The sequence below is a fragment of the Elephantulus edwardii genome, unplaced genomic scaffold, assembly GCF_000299155.1.
Source record: "Elephantulus edwardii isolate Elephantulus edwardi_28Jun2011 unplaced genomic scaffold, EleEdw1.0 scaffold00001, whole genome shotgun sequence".
Taxonomy (NCBI): Eukaryota; Metazoa; Chordata; class Mammalia; order Macroscelidea; family Macroscelididae; genus Elephantulus; species Elephantulus edwardii.
This window is the reverse complement of record NW_006399751.1, coordinates 35,227,786-35,235,338: the sequence shown is the minus strand read 5'-3', so window position 1 is coordinate 35,235,338 and position 7,553 is coordinate 35,227,786. Positions and strand designations below refer to the sequence as shown.

Sequence of the window (7,553 nt, the reverse complement as noted above, 5' to 3'; positions counted from 1 at the left end):
TAAAATTTGAAAAAAAATATTTAAAAACAACAACAAAATAAAAACCTTAATGTCAGGAGCAAAGTTGCATTTAATGTCCTCTCTAAAATCCACTTTCTTAGCTCAATTTCTGAATAATAAAAATAAAAGAACAAAGGCAGTGGTTCAACTTAGAATCTTGCTAAACTTCCTTTATTTTATTTCATCAAGGAATTTTCATCTTGTTCCACAAGAAAGAGTGAAATAAAAAATAAAAAACTGTGTTTGTATTAAGATGTCAAAACTGATTTCAGAAAATATGAATCAAGGATTATCTGTATCAAAATTTACAAGTGTGAAGAGATGGTGCTAGAATGTCCACATTTTAACAAGATTTCTAGATTGTTTTCACACAAAGGAAATTTTGATAATACCATGGAGAGGGACATCATGCTTGGAAGGGTGGAGAAGCAGTGCAAGAGAGGAAGACCCTCCCTTGATGAAATGGATTGACTCAGTGATTGGTGTAATGAGGGTAAGTGTGCCAGAGACAATAAGGCTAACACAGGATAGAGCAGGTTTCAGGGCTGTCGTACATAGGGACGCTATGAGTCGCAAGCCATTCAATGGCACCTAACAACAACAGAAACAACCATAACAGAAATTAGTAAAGATTATTAGAAGCCAATAAAGCACCAAATGCATTCATTACATATGCATTTTTGAAATCTCACTCGTAAAGGGTGTGTGTGTGTGGGGGGGGACTCATTCCTATCCCTACTTCACCAACATCCCCTTCCATACCTGTCCTCCCATTCAACACCTCCATCTCCCCATCCAACCCTCAATAAAAGGTTTAGGTTTCAATTCTAACACCTCCTGCTGTTGCCAGTGTTTAGCTCTGCTGCTGGTCTCGCTTGAGTTTAGGAGGCTCTAAGTTGAAATTCCCTTGGTATTTAAAGATGTTTGACTGTGTGGATCACTATAAACTGTGGCTGGCTCTAAGAAGAAAGGGGATTCCAGAACACTTGACCTTGCGAATGTGAAACCTATACTTGGACCAGGAGGCAGTCATCAGAACAGTGCAAGGAAACACTGTATGGTTCAAAATCAGTAAAAGTGTACACCAGAGATGCATCTTCTCTCCATACCTTTTTAATGTATATGGGAACAGATCATTCATGAGACTTGGCTCTATGAGGAGAAAAGTGACATCAGGATTGGAGGAAGACTCATCAACAATCCATGTTATGCAGATGACACAACCCTGCTTGGAGAAACTGAAGGGGACCTGAAGCACTTGCTGCAGAAGGTCAAGGACTGCAGTCTTCAATATGTATTATATCAGGAAGACAAAGATTTTCACTCCTGGGCCAACTGGCAGCATCAGGATGGATGGTGAAAAGATTGAGATTGTAAATAGCTTCTGCTTGCTTGGCTCCACAATCAGCCAAGAAATTAAAAGACAAATTGCATTGGAAAAATCTGCTGTCAGGTACCTCTCCAGAATAAGAAAAGGCAATAATGTTGGTCTAGAGACTAAGGTGCACCTGATCCAGGCCATGGTCTTCGCAATTAATTGCTTTGACAATGGCTAAAGATGAGGGAAGAAGAATTGATGTCTTTGATGGGTGGTGCTGAAGAAGAATATTGAATATGCCATAGACTGCTAAAAGAATAAATGGGTCTGACCTGGAGAGGGTGTAACCAGGCTACTCTTTGGAGGCAAGGATTTTGAGTTTCTATCTGGCATACTTTGGGCATGTTGCCAGAAGGAACTGGCCCTTGAAGGACATCATGCTTGGAAAGGTGGGGGAATAGCACACAAGAGGAAGACCCTGAATGAGATGGATTGACTCAGTGACTAGGGTGATGTTGGTGTGTCAGAGACAATGATAGTGTCTCAAGACAGAGCAGGATTTAGAGTTATTGTACATAGGGTTGCTATGAGTCAGAGTTGATGCAAAGGCACATAACAACAGCAATAACAAGTAGAAATTCCAGGTACCAGGCTTAGAGAATTTCTGTCTCAGTTCTGAGGAAAAGTCCTTACCCCTGAGCTTCTGCTCCAGGACTGACTTCTTGTGATTTAGTGCCTCATCTCTTCCATTTACAACAGGCTGCTGTCACAGTAGGATAATATTCCAGAAGAGGGTGATATTTCCTGTTTACTCACCCCAAGGGCGACAGGCCCTCAGGCCCAAAACTAGTTGTATATATAGGCCTTTGTCTTGCTTTTAATTCCTTGTCAGCAGTGTCCAGTGGATTTCTGGGAGAATGGGCATTGGCTGATATATTTCAACAGAAAGATGCCACCCTGGATGTGCTCACCATGTTTTGCTAAGAAATTATGTTTGGAAGGGTGGAGGGACAGCACAGAAGAGGAAGACCTGGCTGAGGTGAATTGACATGGTAACTGGGGTAATGGAGATAGGTGTGTTGGGGTCCATGAGACTGGGTCAGAATAGGGTAGAGTTCAGAGCTATTCTACATAGAGTCATTATGAATCATGGGAAAATTGATGGTACATAACAAGAATAATAACAACATTCATATGTTTAAGAAAATGCTTGGAGGTAGAGCATTTTAAGGGAGGAACACAAAGCAAAACAAACCACTTTGTTGTGTGTTTACTCAGTATGTTTGATGGCTTGGTAATACTGTTTGCTCTTCCAGATTACACTGATAATAAAGGATAACAGGAGCATAAAATATAAGATAGGAAGGAGGATAGTGCAGGCAGGATGGAGAACGAGAGGGAGGGAGGAATAAGATCTACCCACTGGACAAATAAGTAAATGCTAGAATCTAGATATTCATCAGGAGAACAGTGTATCTTAAATTCCACTCTTTGGGTGAATGTCTGTTCTAATGATACATAAGTTCTACCTTTCTGGGAGAATTCAGAAGTTAAGTTTTCTAATTTTTAAGGTGAATCTTACATATTTTCCAAACTTTATTATGTCCAGAAAAAGCATATCATTCCTTCTATAAATTCCTACTTTCGTTGAATTTGTAATTGTAAATTATTTTATAATGCTATTCTAGATAACAAAAGGATAATTGGTTTTAACAATTATTGTCAAGAAATTGACCGTAAAGCCCATATCAGACTTTCAACATTAAGTTTTATGTTATAACTCTAGCAATTCGTAAGAAGAGGTTTAAGAAATAAAAAATTTTATTTAATCCAATAAACCAGTAAAAGAAATAAAGTGAAATCTTCACACTGCAAACTATTGTTTCCAGTAATTTAAAGAGATAATTTAGTAATCTGATTATTTCATTTTTAGTTCTGTATAGGAAAGTTGAATTCACAAAATGGACTACGTTTAAAATAGGATCTGTACAAACATCTGTTTTAACCTCGATTGGTAAAATATCCTTTTAAAACTGCTTTTATACCTTTTAGATTGTTCCATATTATAGAAGTGCTCCATTTTTACTATATAGAGCTATCTATTTAAAGCCCTGAGCAGCTTTGCGGGGGACTAGGCTGCAGTTGAAAAAAAAAAAATTATAGACCTAAAAATCTGCCTTAGTTGTCAAAGAAGTAATGCTCAATAATTTTAGGTTAATAGAGCATATTATTTTTAGAACTTATTGGACTTGAAACAGATTTTAAAGCAGTAAAAATAAAATTTGAGAACTTTAAGAATGGAAAAAACATTTCCTTTTACAGCTTTGTTATGTTATGAAAGCATTAGAAGAAATTTAGACTTGTGATTTTAAAACAATAAATCCCTTAGTGAGCATAAGAAGAGCTTGAAAATGGAACACTTATTTCAAGAATAATAGCTAATTTTCTGTAACATTAATAAGAGTACCCATGTCTAACTTCCTTTATCTCAGTTGACTAGTAAACAGGAAAACAGAATATTAAAATTTCAGAAAGCAGGATCACAAGGAAACTAGACTGTGTATGTGGGAGAGGGGTGTGTGTGTATGTGTGTGTGTGTGTGTTTTAGTATAGTGCAGAAGAGAAACAGAAAGAAGAAAGAAAAATGGAAGGAAAGAGAATTAAAATCAACTGGTTACAGAAATGAAAAAATTGTGGCCTCCAAATTTTATTCTGCCAAGTTACTCTCTACGACCAAGGGTAACTGAAAAGAATTCTTCTCTATGGAAATATCTAGAAAATCCCACTCATAAACTTTACTGGGGTAGTGGGGAAGAAATGTTTCTCTAATTATTTTTTAGAGAAGTTGTTTAATTGAGTTAGAAAATACAGGAATTGGGCAGCAATGGCAAGAAAATTATCAGTGGTATTCATTTTCTGGAGTTGCTGAATACCAATTCCATTCCTCAATGAGATGGAGAAATGCAATTTCCAATTTCATCTGGAATTTAAAGAGACCTCAAGTAAGCAAAACACTCCTTCAAAAAGAGAAACAAAACAGGAGGTATCTCACTCCCCGATATCAAATCCTACTACACGCCATGGTGGTCAAGATAGCATGATACTGGGACAATGACAGACACATAGATCAATGGATAGAATTAAGAACCCAGAAATCAGCCCATCTACCTATGGTCAATTGATTTTTTGACAATGAGATTAAATTAGTTATTGGGGAAACAACAGCCTTTATAGTATTGGCAGAATTGGAAAACTAACTGTAGTAAACTCAAGTAAGACCCACACCTCACAGCATATACAAAAACCAACTCAGAGTGGATCAAGGACCTAGGACTAAAACCCAGGATTATAAACTTCATCAGAGAAAAGTTTGGGAGAACCCTAGAAGCACTAATCCACAACTTAAACAGTCTTCCAAGCATCTTGGAAAACCTGCAACCAGGAGAGGATAAAATAGATGAATGGGACCTTCTAAAAGTAAATGCTTTTATGCACATCCAAAAACTTCTCCAACAGTGTAAAAAGGGAAGCCACAGACTGGGAAAGACTATTTAGTAATGACATGTCTGATAAGGGAGTTATATCTAGAGTTTATAGAATACTCGAGCACCACAACAAGATAAATATAAACAACCTAAGAATGACTCTCTGGACAGATGCACCGTAAGCAACAGCCTTATCTGGGTTGATGCTCTTGTTCAATTCTTTTCCATTAAAAAAATCCTGAGGAAGTTTCTGAATGTTGGAAATTCTGGTAGAAGCACCCACCAGGCCAATATCATGGATCTGTGACTTGTGTAGCTTTACATCCCTCAGGGCTTTCTCCACTGGATCCAGAGAGCCACGGACAAGATCGGCATTCAATTCTGCAAAGTGGGCTCAGGTAGTGGGAGTGTAGAAGTTGATTTCCTCACACAGGGAATCAACCTCAATACTGGCCTGGGTGCTGGAAGAAAGTATGCGCTTTGCACGCTCACAAGCGGTGTGGGGACGTACAACAGCCCTCTTGTTTTCACTTATGTCTTTCTTATGCTTGGTCATGAGCTCTGCAATGAAATGGCTGACAATTCTGTTGTCAAAGTCTTCTCCACCTAAGTGGGTGTCTCCAGATGTAGACTTGACCTCAAATATCCCATCTTCAGTAGTGAGGACTGACACATCAAAAGTGACAACTCGTAGGTCAGAGATCAGCATGTCCCTTTCAGCACCAACCTTTTTTGTCTAAACCATAAGCAACAGCAGCAGCAGTTGGCTCACTGATGGTTCAGAAGACACTGAGGCCAGCAATGGTTCCAACATCTTTGGTAGCCTGGCACTGAGGGTCACTGAAGAAGGCTGGTACCAGGACAACAGCACTGATAACAGTCTTCTCAAGGTAGGCTTCTGCAATTTCCTTCAACTTTGTGAGAGCCATAGAAGACACCTCCTCTGGATAGAAACTTTCGGTCTCTCCATTATATTCTACTTGGACCTTGAGCCTGCCTGCGTCGTTCGCCACCATGAAGGGCCAGTGTTTCATATCAGACTATACAACAGCATCATCAAATCTTTGTCCGATGAGACATTTGACATCGAATACTGTGTTGGTGGGATTCATTGCAACTTGATTCTTTGCAGCATTACCAATCAATTGTTCTGTATTGGTAAATGTGACATAGCTTGGGGTGATCTGGTAGTATTAATCATTTGCAATGATCTCCACTTTCTCATGCTGGAAGATATCCACACAGGAGTAGGTGGTGCCAAGTTCAAAGCCAACCACAGGTCCCTTGGACATGATCGCTCAGTGCAGATCCCAGGTGGTAAAGAAACAAAACCGCATCTCACGGCTGCCACTGCACTAAATGAGACCACACCCATGTTTATGGTTGTGCTTTTCACAGTAGCAAAGAGATGGAATCAACACAAGTGCCCATCAACAAACAAATGGATAGAGAAGCTCTGGTATATTCACAGTGGAATACTATGCAACATTGAAAAAAACAGGGAACTCATGAAATATACAAAATGTGTGACCCTGGAGGACATTATGCTGAGTGAAACATCTCAGTCACCATAGGACAAGTACTGCATAAAACCGCTGTTATAAAACGGGACCGACATTGGGGTTGGGGAGAAAGTAAGAAAAGAGGGGATAAATAATGTGCACTGCATTGAAACAGAGGAGGGAAAGAACTGCCTAAAAGGAATATATGATTAAGTATTATTTGCACGACAACAGTCCAGAAGAAGAGCTACATAGTAAAGTGGACTGGGGGTGGGAGGGGGCGGGGGTGGGGAATTGTACAATAATGAAAGAATTTCTTTTTCTCAGAGAGAAAAGTGAACCGTAGGTAGGGATGGGCAGGGAGGAAAATGTGCAACAATATATAAATAGAAATCCAAGTTTTCTATAAACTTTCATTAAAATCTCAATTTATAAAAACATTACAAATGCATTCTCTTACAGTTTGGGAGGGTAAAAGTCTGATACAGGCCTCATTAGGATAAAAATCACATTGTCAGTAGGATTGTGTTCCTTTCATTGGGCTCTCAGGGAGGGTCTGCTTTCTTGCCTTTCCAGCTTCTGAAGACTACCCACACTTAAATCCAGCAATGTTTTATTTATCTCCTTCTTCTAGAATCCTCTCTTTATCTCATAATCGTAATCTGATAAATTTTCTTCTGTAATAATCTCTGTCGCCCTGTCTAGTGTGAATGAACTCATAGGTCGCATGCCATTGCATTTCCAAGGCTTCTTCTCTTGCCTGAGAGGACACCCACCTTATTCCTACTGAGCAGCTTGTGAATTCAAACCTCCTTTTGGTGAGCAGTACAACTCTCTATAGATTACATCATCAGACCTTGAGTTTACATATGGTAATAAAACAATGTGAGTATCAAACCTATTCTGAAAAAAAATCATGTCTTTATAGAATAATATTTTAACTATTTTTGTAAAGTTTCAGTTGTGTGTTTTGTTCTTACATTTTCTTGGAATCCAGCTTTCAATATTCTTGTTCTTAATTTTGAAAGTTGACAGTCACAAGCTTCAACTTGTAGTTTATAGAACCTGGTTCTGGTTTCATGGTCTTTTGAACTGGAACAAGATTTAAACAAAACAAAATAAAAACCCAAATCCCTTGTTGCTGAGTTGATTCTGAATTCTATTAACTCTGTAGGATGGGGTAGAGCTATAATTTTTAAAAAATTCATTTTAATGTACGTTTACAGAGATGTAGGGTTTCCAGAAATT

The 7,553-nt window shown here is 38.6% G+C and overlaps 1 pseudogene; it reads right to left on the bottom strand.

Annotated features, from left to right (window-relative positions):
• Positions 1–3,417: 3,417 nt before the first annotated feature.
• On the bottom strand, positions 3,418–6,095 carry LOC102852532 (annotated as a pseudogene).
• Positions 6,096–7,553: the final 1,458 nt, after the last annotated feature.